The 13728-nt window shown below is 46.3% G+C and overlaps 1 long non-coding RNA gene across 1 annotated transcript; it reads left to right on the top strand.

The window, feature by feature from the left end:
* Positions 1 to 3340: 3340 nt before the first annotated feature.
* On the top strand, positions 3341 to 9143 carry LOC140615755 (uncharacterized). The gene is made up of 3 exons (XR_012016242.1): positions 3341 to 3487; positions 5757 to 5863; positions 8180 to 9143. It is a non-coding gene; the product is annotated as an uncharacterized lncRNA (long non-coding RNA).
* Positions 9144 to 13728: the final 4585 nt, after the last annotated feature.

Here is a 13728-nt window from a genome sequence, read left to right as displayed (position 1 = left end):
GTGAGAAGTCGTCCCTGCAGATGCAGGGCACTCTGAGCTGCTTAAATCCGGAGCCTGCATGAAGGGCCTGATAAATCAGTGTTTGCTTTGGCAAATCTTAAGCCAGGCACCGATGCTAAAATCATAGACTGAGTATCCACCTTGAGCCACTCACCAGCAAACATTCATGAATATGAACACCGCGGGGGAAGGGGTACTACTTTGAGGTTCGAAGTCCAGCATAGACAGTCGGATAGATTTAGGTCCAATCCCCCAGCCTGTTTTCTCATCTGTAAAATGGAAAAAATAATAAAGACATTCTAGGGCTGTTGTTTGGAATAAATGAGAGAGCATCTGCTCCCGTTACCATTATTATTAATATCACTTGGCCCTATTTCCAAGTAGCTGTCCCCCTGCGGAGGCATCACACACACAGAGCGTGCAGAGCTACAGAAACACTGCAACAGCACCCCTGCCATTTCTTAAACTGGATCCTATATCCATCTGTCTGTTTTAAATACTAAGTATTCTGAATATAAAATTAGAGAGATAATCTAGGGTTCTAGATGATATTATCTACCTGCCTCCAGAAAGGGTTTACTTTTGTTTTCAGTAGGCCAGGGGCTGATTATCTTACTCTAGCCTGGATGAGCTGATTCAAAGCCTATTTCGGTCTTTGGGAAGGTCGGTCCATTTCTGAATCACCCTTATGTCTGGGGGCTAACACCTCAATTGCTCCAACCAAAAGCCTAACGTGTTTACTGGGCCCCCCTCCACCTTGGCAGGCTCTAAATGCAGTGTTTTCCCAGCCTTGCGGGACTCCCTAAAAATTCCACTTGGTTTCTCAGCCTCTCCACTGGCACTTAGAAATTGAAAAAAGTCTCATAGGGTAAGGAAAAGGAAAGCTTCTCTCTCCAAATTCCCTTCTCTCCTTGATTTTGGCTCTTCAAGTCTTAGCTGCGTTGGTAGCTCTCTGATACCTTCAACAGAGTTTTTGAAAATATTCTATCCAGTTTTTCTAGTTGTTCTCAAGGTGGGGGTTGATCCACCCTATTGGAAGTAGAAGTCTCTATTTTATTTTAATGTTCACTTAGGTACTCTTAAAAACTGTCCTGTTTTCCTACACTTCATTAATCTAAAGGCCTTGCTGGGATGGCTGTGGGTAGTGGGGATCCATGCTTTCTGTGCCAATCTCGGATGGAATTTCTAAAGGGGCAGAAAGGTAGAATGTGAGGAGAGTGTTTGATCAGGGAGTCAGACAGCACTTTGTCATAAGCCAAAGGGGAAAGGTCACAGAAGCCTTGCTTTCTGGAGATTTCCTCAGCAGCTGAATTCTGAAGACATTTTTCCTCAGCAAGTCCACAAGCTAGTTGGATTAATGATAACTTTTCTTTCAAATAATACAGTTTAGAAACAAGGGAAGAGAGCCACCTCCTGGTAAGAAATATGGTGGTGCGTTAGAGACTTCGGGAGATTTGTGGAGGAACCCTGTGTGTCCCAGGGAAGCTAGGGTCTGAGAAGGTGCTCAAACTGAAGGGACTCATGTCCTTGCCTCCGCCTGAACTTCAGTGAGTACGGCTCCCATCTTAACCATTCGACACACTGGGTTTCCAAGAAAGGTTTCCACCACGTAGAACCTGAGGAAGGGTTCCACCATCAAACCACTCACAGAGTTCAACAGCCTCATCTTACTGATAAACCTAGTTCCCAGGAGACAACTTTCCTAGGGTCTTACAAACCCAACTGTTCTGACCCCATCCAGGCCTTTCTACCACCCCATACTCTGTCATTTTGAGATTGAGTTTCCAAAAGTTCTTTGCTTGAGAAAAATGTTTCTTTGAAGGGCACTGCCCTGTGCTCTTTTTGTGGAGCTTTAGGGGCTTTTCTCACAAACTCCATCCAGAGGACGAGAGGTGAATATGGTTGTTGGCATCTTCCTGATAGGAACCCAAAGGCAACAAAGCTAATTGGAGGTACAGTGATGCTCAGCCTTGGGCAGACCTGGGAGACTGTGCTTTTCCTAGGTCTCCTGACTCACTGTGTGACACGGACACCTCCCTGGTCCCAGCTTACTCCTTCAGAAAATGAGAAAATGAAGGCTAAGGTTCTTTGCACTTTCTTATGGGAGGCTCTTCACAGAGTCTCCCAACACCCCTGCATCACCCTGACTGAAACCACCATGTGATCCTTCCTTCTCTTGGGAAGCCAAGTCCAGATAATTGTTCCATTCCAAGAGAAGAGCTTCATTTCTGCCACAAGGAAGAATAGATCACATCAGAGCTATAGGTCGACTTGTGTTCCCGCCCCCCCGCAATTCATATATTCCAGTCCTAATTCTCAATACCTGTGAATGTGACTGCATATGGAGATAGGGACTTCACAGAGGTTGATCAAGATAATGAGAGCACTAGGGTGGGTCCTAGTCTAATACGACTGGTGCCCTTCTAAGAAGAGGACAGCCATCTACAAGCCAAGGAAAGAGGACTCAGGGGAAACCAGACCTGCTCACACCCTGATCTTGAACTTCTTGCCTCCAGAACTGTGAGGAAATAAATGTTTATTGTTCAAGCACCCAGTCAAGGGTACTTTGCCCTGGCAGATGAATGCAGTTGGCAAATGCCCCTGCTTAATGACCTCACCTCCTCACATTTGCTCTTTTGACAATGTCTCTGTCAATGCATTAGAAATTCCTCCCTTAGAATAAGTAACATAAATAAAGTTATGATGAGATTATAAGAGCCTCATAATTTCTGCCCTGGGAAAAGGGTCACAGCAACTCACACATGTTCTTGCCAGGAGCGGCACTGGCTGTCCTTGCAAAGGACCAGGCTGAGACGTGCCAGCAAATCCTCTGGGATCAGTGCCAGCTCAAGAGTTCAGGACTGCTAGGATCATTGAAGAATTCCACTCTTGGCAGAGAGCTGGAACCATGCAGGTATGATATGGGTAGAACCTGGCATTGCATTTAGTAGGAAAAAATGGAATGTGAAACCCATAACTGGTCCCAGCTGTGTGGTCCCCTACAATCCCCAGCTCGCTGGAGTAAAATAAACCCAAGTACCATGTGTTACAAGAAGGCCAAGCTGGCCACATCTGTCACACCCTAAGACACACCTGACTGGCTTTACTGACTCAGGAATAGATGGATGGAGGTTTTATCATAATTGAGGAAAAGAACAAAACAAAGGCTCTCAGGCAGAGATATGTATAAAAAAAAACTAGAGTTTTCTGTTTAGCCAAGAAATTGTCAATTCGGGATCAATCAGCAATGACCACACAATGACTGGCATGACTGGTCCCCCACTCCCTGTCAGCACACAAAGGTCATACATCCTCCTGAGTTCAAAGGTCAGGGAAAGAGCATGAGCTGCAGAGCCAAGCCTGGGTTCAGGTCCTGGCTCTTTGACCAAAAACTATGTAACTCAGTCTCTCTGATCCTCAGCTTTTCGATCTGCAGAATGGAGATAGTGATACCATTCTCACACCTGTGAAGAGTGAAATAATGCTGGTGAGTGTCGAGTGCTCAGAATGCAGGTAGCCCATGATTTCTCAGCATTACAGAGTCAGCACCTTCCACTTGTCCCATCACTGAAACTGCAATGTGGCATGAACAGAGGCACTTGCTCAGCACTCCTGATGGGTTAAAAATGTGATTAGGTTTTTAAGAGTCTGAAAGGAGCTCAGAAGAGAGGCTATTTTCCCTTGACTCACAAAGACCAGAGGGCAGGCTTCACACAGGATGTCAAAATGCCTAGGGCCCTCTCCAGAGATGAGGTGTGCAGTTTTAATGAGGCTTACTGGGAGCCCCTACCATGCCAAAGCCCCGCTGGTGACTGCCCTAGAAGCTGAAGTCCACTGGCAAAGAAACCTAAAGGAGGAGGCTTTGGTCAGTGAGCAAGATTTACTGAGATCATATTCAAGAATACCTACAATCCCAAGTCCCTAATTAAACAGGAAAGGAAGGTCAGCCCAGGGAGAGATACTCTTCTTTTAAAAAGAACTCATTCCTTCTCTATTCTAATTAAGCAACAAAAAGAGTTTGTCCTTAGGTGCGTTGGTGGTCTTTATATCATAGCCCAAGATAAGGGCTGTTGAGAAGCTCATATCCTATAATTGATCTCCCACTGTTGTCAGGGCTAAAACCAGACAAAACCCAACATGCCTCAATATGAGCCACGAGAGACAGCTCTTGCATGACATGATCTGAGAAAGCCCCACAGGCTATCCTGCCCTCTCATACCTCTTCCACATTTGTGTTGGACACAGTCCTCAAGAGACCTGTGTCAATATACACCGACCACCAGAGAGAGATGTTGGCCCATGATCACTGATTTCCGCCCCTGCCCTGCCAGCCCACCTTAATGAGAAGAGAGCTCTACCAGAAGAGAACGGCAGAGACACTATTCAATAGAGGTAGGAAAGTCCAGGAAAGATGCTAGAAAATAAGGTCACCAGGTTTTGATGGGATGCTTTGGACATAGCCCCAGTCTCCCCCTGGGAGCACACTGTGTGCTACACCCCAGTGCATGCCCAAACGACCCATTGGGTAATGACACAATAACAGTACTGTGTGGCTATACAGCCCTATGGAGGCTTCCTCATTCCTATAGTCTTTTGACTTCTTCAACATGCAAACTTCTCCCAGAACTCCCCAGTCTTGCCTTTGCTCTTCTTTCAATGGCAGTTCACTGGGGACACTAATAAAGGCAGACGTAACAGCTTTTACATGTTTTTACTCCCCAAGAACTATCTAGAAGGATGACTATTAATTTTTAAATTATCTTAGAATGATATCCACCTTTATGCTTAATTGCAAGACTTGAATTTTTAAACTCTGGAGCAATAATGAGTCGTGAATTTTCTATTTCACCACGTGGTGATGGGGAAAGTTATAATATCCACAGTCCATGAAGCCCCTGTGGTCCCAAGCACCATGCCTGGTACCCGGACAACAGATTTTAGACTCATCTATTTTGTCTTGGGCTTTACGGTTCAGGGGAGGAAGTGGAAGTTAAGTATAAGAAGAATGAAACGTAGATCAAAGAGAAAATTGTGAGGTGGCAAATGGAAAATGCAAGTGGTGGGCTTGATAGGACACTGACATGTGCCCTCCAGAACCTAGAGCTAGGGAAATCTGATTGCTGAGGTAAGCTATAAACCTACACAGGATGGGCCAGGATATAGGGAAAGTCTCCTTAAAGAGAGAGAAGGGCTCCTGAGGCAGGGAAACTTGATTATAGTCCGAGAGAAGGTATTCATATCTAAGGAATGAATGTGTCAATCTGGAGTGCAGACAGGTTCCCTGAGGAAGCCCTGGAAAAATAAGAATCAGAGAGACAGGGTAACCACAAAGGCCATGTTCCCCCAAAAGCAGGGTGCCTGCACCCCAGTGCATGCCCAAACGACCCATTGGGTAATGACACAAAAAATAGAACTTCTATTTATATCTTGTTTATCCTTTCAAATTTCTACATATGGGTAAGCTTTATCAGGTGCAAATCTATTAGTCCAGCAGAATATGATTTATAAATAATCAAGTAGATTTATTTGGTATTCATGCTCAAATGTTTTTTTCTGGTGAGGCACATGTGAAATTACAGTGGTCTGGAGACCCTTGGAATATCATTATTGGGGTGAAGTGTGTCCTGTATTGAAGTCCTAACCCCCAGTACCACAGAATGTAACTGTATTTGGAGATAGGGCCTGAAAGAGGCAGTTAGGATAAAATAAAGTCATATGGATAGATTCTAATCCAGTATAACCGGTGTCCCTGTAAGAAGAGGAAATGACGCAGAGGGATGACAGTATGAGGACACAGAGAGAGGCCACTGAGGAACTCAACCCTGCCAACATCCTGATTTTGGACTTTGCAGCCTCCAGAACTGTGAGTAAATAAATTTCTGCTGTGTAAGCCTCCCAACCTGTGGAACTTTATTGCAGTAGCCCTACATTCATACGATGGCCCCCTCATACTGAAATCTCTCCGCTTTGAATAAAACCCTTCCCTCCTCATGATCCTGTGGGTTCTCAGACTCCTAGCCTCACTATTTCTAGTCTAACTCACGGTGGAGTCCTTGGCAAGCAGCAAAGACTGTATCAGAAAATTCATCTCCCCACCCTGATCCCAAACGACCCCTGTCCAGCCTTCTGCTTGTCCCTGTCCTCTCATACACCTGGCTCTGGGGAAGCCCCTACCGGGAGCAAGGCTGGGGCAGTGATTTGTCCAATCCCACTAAATAAGCTAGCAATGAAGTCAAGAACTGTGTCAAGGGCAGCCCGGGTGGCTTAGCGGTTTAGCGCCGCCTTCAGTCCAGGGTGTGATCCTGGAGACCCGGGATCGAGTCCCACATCAGGCTCCCTGCATGGAGCCCGCTTCTCCCTCTGCCTGTGTCTCTGCCCCTCTCTCTCTCTCTTTCTCTCTGTCTCTCATGAATAAATACATAAAATCTTTAAAAAAAAAAAAGAACTGTGTCAAAAATCCATCCCTAATCACTCAATCTATAACCTTAGCAAGTGTCTCCAGTGTCTGCCAGTGACTTTAAACCTTTCCACCCAGGGGCAACAGGCTGACTCAGTCAGTAGAGTGTGTGACTCTTGATCTCAGGGTTGTGAGCTTGAGCCCTGCATCAAGTGTGGGGATCACTTAAAAGCAGAATGTAAAAAAAAAAAAAAAAAAAATTCAACCAACTCCGTCTCTCCTAGAAAAGTGTCCATTACTAGCCTGAGAACCACCAAGATTTAATTGAAATTGTCAGTTGCCAGTGTGGAATGTCTTTCTTTTACCTGAGACATCAGCTGGAGTTAATTTATGCTGCTACTGTAGCCCGAATTTGAGAATTGCTTGGTTGTCACACCATCAAAAACTTGCAAGTGAGGGGCACCTGGGTGGCTTAGTGGTTGAGCTCTGCCTTTGGCTTCAGTCGTGATCCCAGGGTCCTGGGATCCAGTCCCACATTGGGTTCCCTACATGGAGACTGCTTCTCCCCCTGCCTGTGTCTGCCTCTCTCTGTGTCTCTCATGAATGAATACATAAAATCTTTAAAAAAAAAAAAAAACTTGCAAGTGGGACAAAATTTCTGCTCCAAGTCAAGGTCACAGGTTTCAAAAATAAACCATTTAGAAGAAGCTGTGAGCCTGGCCCTGCTGCATAAACCTGCTTCTCAAAGTGTCATTGGCCACATGCATCCATACAGTATTCATCTGTGGTTGACACAACGCTCATTAAAATATTTGGCAAAAATGAAGCATGAGATATTTTGATTCGAAAGGTGATTTCTTTTATTTTTTAATATTTTATAAATTTATTCATGAGAGATACAGAGAAACAGGCAGAGTCATAAGCAGAGGGAGAAAGAGGTTCCCTTTGGGGAGCCTGATGTGAGTCTAGATCCCAGGACCCCAGGATCATGCCCTGAGCTGCAGGCAGACAGACACTCAACCACTAAGCCATCCACGTGCCCCATCAAATGGTGATTTCTGTACAAAATGCACAAACTCAGAGAATATGAAATTCTTCCTGGGAGGGGCAGCGGACACCCCTGTGAAGACTGCACACTGGCTGGGTGTGAGTGTGACCTGAGGCCAGATATTTAAATCTGTTGGCCTCAGTGGCCTCTTCAACAAAATGGGGCTTTACAAGCTTCCTCACAATGATTGGTATAAGATTACATTTGGTACTTAAAGCTCTAGAAGAGTCAAGAAATCACTTCAGAAAGAAACTCAAAGTAGCCTGAGAGAGACACCTGGGTGGCTCAATGATTGAGCATCTGCCTTTGGCCCAGGTCATGATCCCTGGATGAGTCCTCATTGGGCTCCCCGCAGGGAGCCTGCTTCTCCCTCTGCCTATGTCTCTGCCTCTCTCTGTATTAAATAAATAAATAGATAGATAGATAGATAGATAGATAGATAGATAGATAGATAGATAAACAAATAAATCTATCTTTTAAAAAATAAAATAAAATAAAATAAAATAAAATAAAACATGCCTGTTTTAAAAAATAAGTTGCCCAACATATCAGTGTGAACATATCATCTCTGTATCTGCCCCCCCACCTCCGCCCCCACCCACCCACCCCCCGTGACAAAGTGAGCTGCAGAGGAATGATGGAAGGCTACCATAGCTGCTGATTTTTCTCTGAGATGGGACAAGTGGGTGTTTTTCTTTTTTTTTTCCCATCACAGAACTTCTTTTTTTTTTCAGAGGAAAGAACGGGGATGATTTCAGCAAATAATAACCCAAATGTCTGAATAAAATTTGCAGAAACAATTGATTTTCTTCCCAAGGACTGGAAGTGGCGCGGGCAGTTGAGCAATAAAGGAGCAGTGGCAATTTTCTGCTCCATTTCTACAACAGCAACAAAAACACGATGGCAGGAAACAACGCCAAGTGACAATCTTCATTTCCTTCCTTGGGGATAGAAAAACACATCTGTTTATTAAGTCTTTAAAAATTGTAACCACAGATTGCAGCAACAAGACGCTACACAGAAGAGCGGGTTGGGTGAGCCAAGCGTGTGGGGCAACCGGATGGGAAGGTGGCTCCTGTGTGCAAGAACAGTGGGCCAGTCCCCGGGAAGGCGGGAAGGCCGAAGCCAACAGGGACCAAGAGCTTTCATTTACACTGGAAATGCTGACCTGCAGTGTGTTTTCCTCGGCAGACAGACAAGCTCCCTAGAAAGGGAAGATTAACCCAAGTGTGGAACATGAACTGTCTCTAGCAAACCATGTGCATTTCCTGCCTGGGGAGAGCGCTGAGTGACAGATGGCCATTGACCTTGGATGGGAAGGACTTGAAGGAGTCTGTCCTGGTTCCTCCTGCACTTTCTGCTTCTCCCCATCTTGTCCTAGCATGCAGTGAAGTCTCATTTGTCCTACGTCCGTGAGCAAGGGCTGCTCCACTTGAATTCATTTTACCAAAAACTGAGGCTTGCCTATTGAAATTTCACACATTTATTTATGTCAAGTTTCACAGAGTTTGTTGTTTCTTGTTTTTATGTGTGTGTGTAGAAATCTTTTTGAAATTAATGTCAGACTTCCCTGCCTTCTCGGTGTATCCTGAACTTCAGTGAGCACATCCAGAGCACAGAGCTGTCACACAGTGGGCACTGAGCAGCATCCCAGGCTTACTGCTTCATTAATTTATTTCCTTTTATAAATCAAGGTCATCAGTGTGAGCACTGCCGATGGGGGAGGCTTCTGCTTAGGCAGACAAGGTAGGAGATGAGGTTGGAGAGATATAAAGGGCTGTGTTTCTGAGTGGGTCCAACCTCTAGCCACCCCCCTTTCACCATTAGGCTATTAATGGTCATTTTGTGGTTCTCTTCTCTATACTGCCTTGCTCACCCAGGCCTGATGCCCTCCCTGAACAACAGACTGCTTCACAAAATGGCCTACCAGAAGGTCCACAAGGATATAGGTGACTCAAATAAGCACTTGCAGACACAGCACCTGCTCGAATCCCCCAAACCTCTTCCTCCCACTCTTCCCCATCTCAGTAAGGGAGATGCCATCCTCCCAGTGGCTACAGCTCCCAAACACGGAGTCCTCCTTGACAAATTTCTTTCCTCCCTCCCCACCGCCAGACCACAGCAAATCCTGTAAGCTCCACCTTCAAAAGAAGCTGACCACTCCTCACCTCCTCCAATGCTGTTTCCTCACTCCAGGCCACCACATCCTCTCTCCTAGATTCCTGCAAAGCTTGCTCCCTGGCCTCCTGGGGTCTTGTCTCTCTATTCTCAACACACAAGCCAGAGGAATCCTTTCAGGGATGTCACTCCTCAGAGTCAGACTCCTTCCAGGGGCCTGTGAGAGATGCCTTGTCTCTGTGTACTCCCTGCCCTCATTCACTTAGCTCCACCTACAACCCTGGCCCCTTGCTGTTCCTTGCGCAAGCCAGACACCTTCCTGCCTCAGGGCCTTTGCATCTGCTATCCCTTCTGTCCAGATGCTCTTCACTAAGATAGGTGCATGCTGGGGTCCTTGGGTTGGAGCAGTCAATTGAGTGCCCAACTCTTGGTTCTGGCTCAGGTCGTGATCTCAGGGTCGTGAGACTGAGAGCTCCATGCTCAGTGCGGGATCTGGTTGGGACTCTCCCTCCCTCTCCCTCTGCCTCTCCCCCACACTACCTCCCCAGTTCTCTCTCTCAAATAAATAAATAAATCTTAGAAAAAAAAAAAGATACACACGTGCTTCTCTCAGCCTTAGATCCTTACTTAAATATTACTTTCTAGAAGACCACTTCTCTCTCTCTCCTTCCTCTGCCTTATTTCAACGTTTATCACCATCCAATATAAGATATAGTTTGCTTGTGTATCTTATTTGTTGAATGTTTCCACCAACTAGAATGTAAACTCCATGAGAACAGGGATTTTTTTTCTCTCTCTTATTCACTTTCACTACTATATTCTTAACCCCTAAAACAGTACCTGGCACATAGCCGGTCATCAATAAATATTTGTTAGGTGAAGAATTTTTTTTTTAACTAGTTATTGAACCTACTTCTAGAAATATGGGTAGTAATGAGGAGTATGAAAGCATCCATTTTAAAGACAAATGAATGAAGATTCAAAAACTGCTCTACCCCACCCCTTTTAGCCATGTGACCTCAGACAAGGTATTGAGCTTCTCTAAATGTAGTTTTATCATCTTTAAAATAGATATGGTGATGTACAAAACGTACATCCTCCACGTAAAGTATGGAGCACAGAACCTGGCAAACCATGCCCCTTCAAAACATAAGAGCTGTTCTGGGTGTTTCCCCCACTGCTACTACTATCATGTGGCTCATTGATCATGAAACTCCCATCTCCTCTCCCCTGACCATCTTCCCCAAACCCCAGTGACTTCTACGCACTAGGGCCAGAGTCATCTCCCAAAACAGAAATCTGATTGGTAATAAGGACTTCCAAAAATCTCCTCCTCCAAAAAAATAACAAAACTGACAATAAATTGTCAAACCCAACTTTGTCAGAGCTCTGGAATTAACCAAAGGCCTGCAGTAATCTGCAAAGCTTTTATTCGGTCTAAGTGACTAACTCTTGGTAAGAACAGTGAGGTTTCTGGTATTTTAACTTGCCCTGTTCCAATCTGCCCGTCTCCAGCTCCATGGTTGCCTTGAAAACCAAACATAGTAAAGCCAGTCGCCTGGCAGCCACCAGACAGATGAAAATAGGGTGGGAGCTCCTTCAAGCCTCATTCCCGGGGAACTGCATTATCTGGCCACCCTGCTAGTTCCCTGGAAGACCCCACTGACAAGATCACCTTTATTTGAATTGACTTGAGCTCACTCCACGCACAAAGCCTTTTCTCCAGGGTATTTATACCACCCCCACCCCCAAATTAGAGGCAATTGTTTCACTTTGTGGCGGGTGCTCTGTGGCTGCTTGAGGCAGCGAATAACAGTTGGGGCAAACAAGAAGCTAACCAGCAAGTTTAAAAGGAAAAGCTGAGGAATGAATCTCCATCGGGGCTTTAAAAGTTTTGGCATACTCCTGGGAGTCTGGATGGCCACGTGCATGTGTCTGTTCAGAAAAGACCTGAGGAGGCCCTAGGCTCTCACCCCTGGCCGACCTAGAGGCTCTGCGCAACCGAGTGAAAGCTAAGGCACAGGTGGCAGCTCTCCAGCTGAGTATTGAGGATGGGCCCCACCGAGTGCACAGAGCCTCTTGGCAAGGACTAGGAGATTTGTGGGTCACAGGAATTTAAGGAAATCTCTGTGCATCCATTAACTGACCCCTGAGCCAACTGAGCAGAGGGTTCAGTGGCTAAACATCACAAAAATTACAGACTTTACAGAATTCGTTCGGAAAGGGTATTAAAACAACAAACCCTGGAGACAGAGGTCCAGAATCTGATTTCCACTGTCACCACACTATATTTCACTCAATCTCAGAGGCTGACTGCCCTAAAAACCTCTGGAGACAGTCCAAATCCCTTAACTTGGTGGAAAAGCCTTCCATAGTCTGGACCCCACCAATCTCTTTCACTTTCTCCTACACCTTGTCATCACCACCCTATCTCACCTGAGCCCATTGTTTCTGTTCCAAACACACCACCCTCTCTTTCACCTCCTGGTCCTATGCCTTATGACTTCCCACCTCCTCTTCTCTCCCACGAACATCAATGCATCACCTGGTCTTCATTCAGCCCAGGCTCCGGAGAACCTCTCCTGACCGTGCTAAGTATCCATCCCAAGGGCATGCCCAGTGCCCTGTGCTTATGCTCCTATAGCAATTTCAGCTTCCACTCTGGGGGGTAAAACACTCATTTATTTGTCTGCCTCTCTCCCCTGGCCTGGAATCCAGGAGCTGTGATTCCAACGGCTTGCATGGTGCCTCCTAATAGCCGGGCCAGAGTATCTGCTGAATCCGTGTCCTCAGATTAAGATAAGGCACTCCTGGGCAGCCCCAGTGGCCCAGTGGTTTAGCGCTGCCTTCAGCCCGGGGTGTGATCCTGGAGACCCCGATTGAGTCCCACGTCGGGCTCCCTGCACAGAGCCTGCTTCTCCCTCTGCCTGTCTCTCTCTCTTTCTCTCTCTCTCATGAATAAATAAATAAAATCTTTAAAAAAAAAAAAAAAAAAAGATAAGGCACTCCCAAAGTAGCACTATTTGCACGGCTAATTTGATCATTTTATTCCAGTCCCAGTGAGGAGTCCCCTTTAGTACAGACAGTATTAATAAAAAAAAAAAATGCATCTTTGGGGGCACCCGGGTGGTTCAGTGGTTGAGTGTCTGCCTTTAGCTCAGGTCCTGATCCCAGGGTTCTGGGATCAAGTTCGACATCAGGCTCCCTGCAGGGAGCTTTTCCCTCTGCCTATGTCTCTGTCTCTCTCTGTGTATCTCTCATGAATAAAGACAAAAGATTGATCCCCCAAGTGACCAACAGGATTTAAATAAAATCTTTATTTAAAAAAAAAAAAGTGCACCTTTCTTGAGAAAAAAAAAAAAGAGTTGTTCCACTTTCTGACTTGTGTTCAGGCAAAAAGGGCATGGCTCATCGTTCCTGTCTGTGTGCACAACCTCTATCCTGAGTCTTTGAGCACCCTCATCCCCGGGGCCCCAGCAGCCCTGCCCAAGCCCCACGCGCTGTGTTAGTGCCACCGATGCTGGGAGGCAGGAGACACAGGCCCTCATTCTTGGGGTGGTAGGTGCCCAAGGAGGAAAAATGGAGAAGGAAAACAGGCAAGAGTCAAGAAGTGAGGCCCCAGTGGCTCCATGGTACACAAGGGCTGTGCTCAAGGCAACAGAGGCCTCCCTGGAGGACAGAACTTTTGCCTAAAGGAAATCACGAAAAGGAGGTGAGAGCTCCTGCCTGCAGGAGAAACTGGAAAGAGCTGGAGGGGAGAACAATTGCAGTGGGCTGGGAAATGACAAGAGAGCAGTGGGGGCGCCAGGGAGACACAGAAGCCCATTCAGGGGGCTTTAGACGTTATGCTAACAAGTTTAATTTTTATCCTGAAGTCAGGTAGGAGCCACTGGACATGCTGAGCCGGGGAGAAAGTGACATGGGAGAAAGTGACATGACGCCAGGTGAAGACAAGCAGGCAGGAGCCTGTGGGGTGATTAGAGGGGGAAGAGGAGGGAGATGGGCAGCCTAGACCCCCCGTGGCTTGCCGGACCAAGAAAGGTGCCGGCAGCAGGAGGAACAGTAGCAGTGAGTGAGAGGTGGGGAGTGTGCAGGAGCCATCGCGTGTGCCACGTGTGCCAATGCGTGGAACCCTCACCCCCACCTAAGGCACTACTCTTATTTT

Source organism: Canis lupus, chromosome 24, assembly GCF_048164855.1.
Source record: "Canis lupus baileyi chromosome 24, mCanLup2.hap1, whole genome shotgun sequence".
NCBI classification, from domain to species: Eukaryota; Metazoa; Chordata; class Mammalia; order Carnivora; family Canidae; genus Canis; species Canis lupus.
Note: the sequence above shows the minus strand (reverse complement) of the source record. Positions and strands in the feature narration are given on the sequence as shown.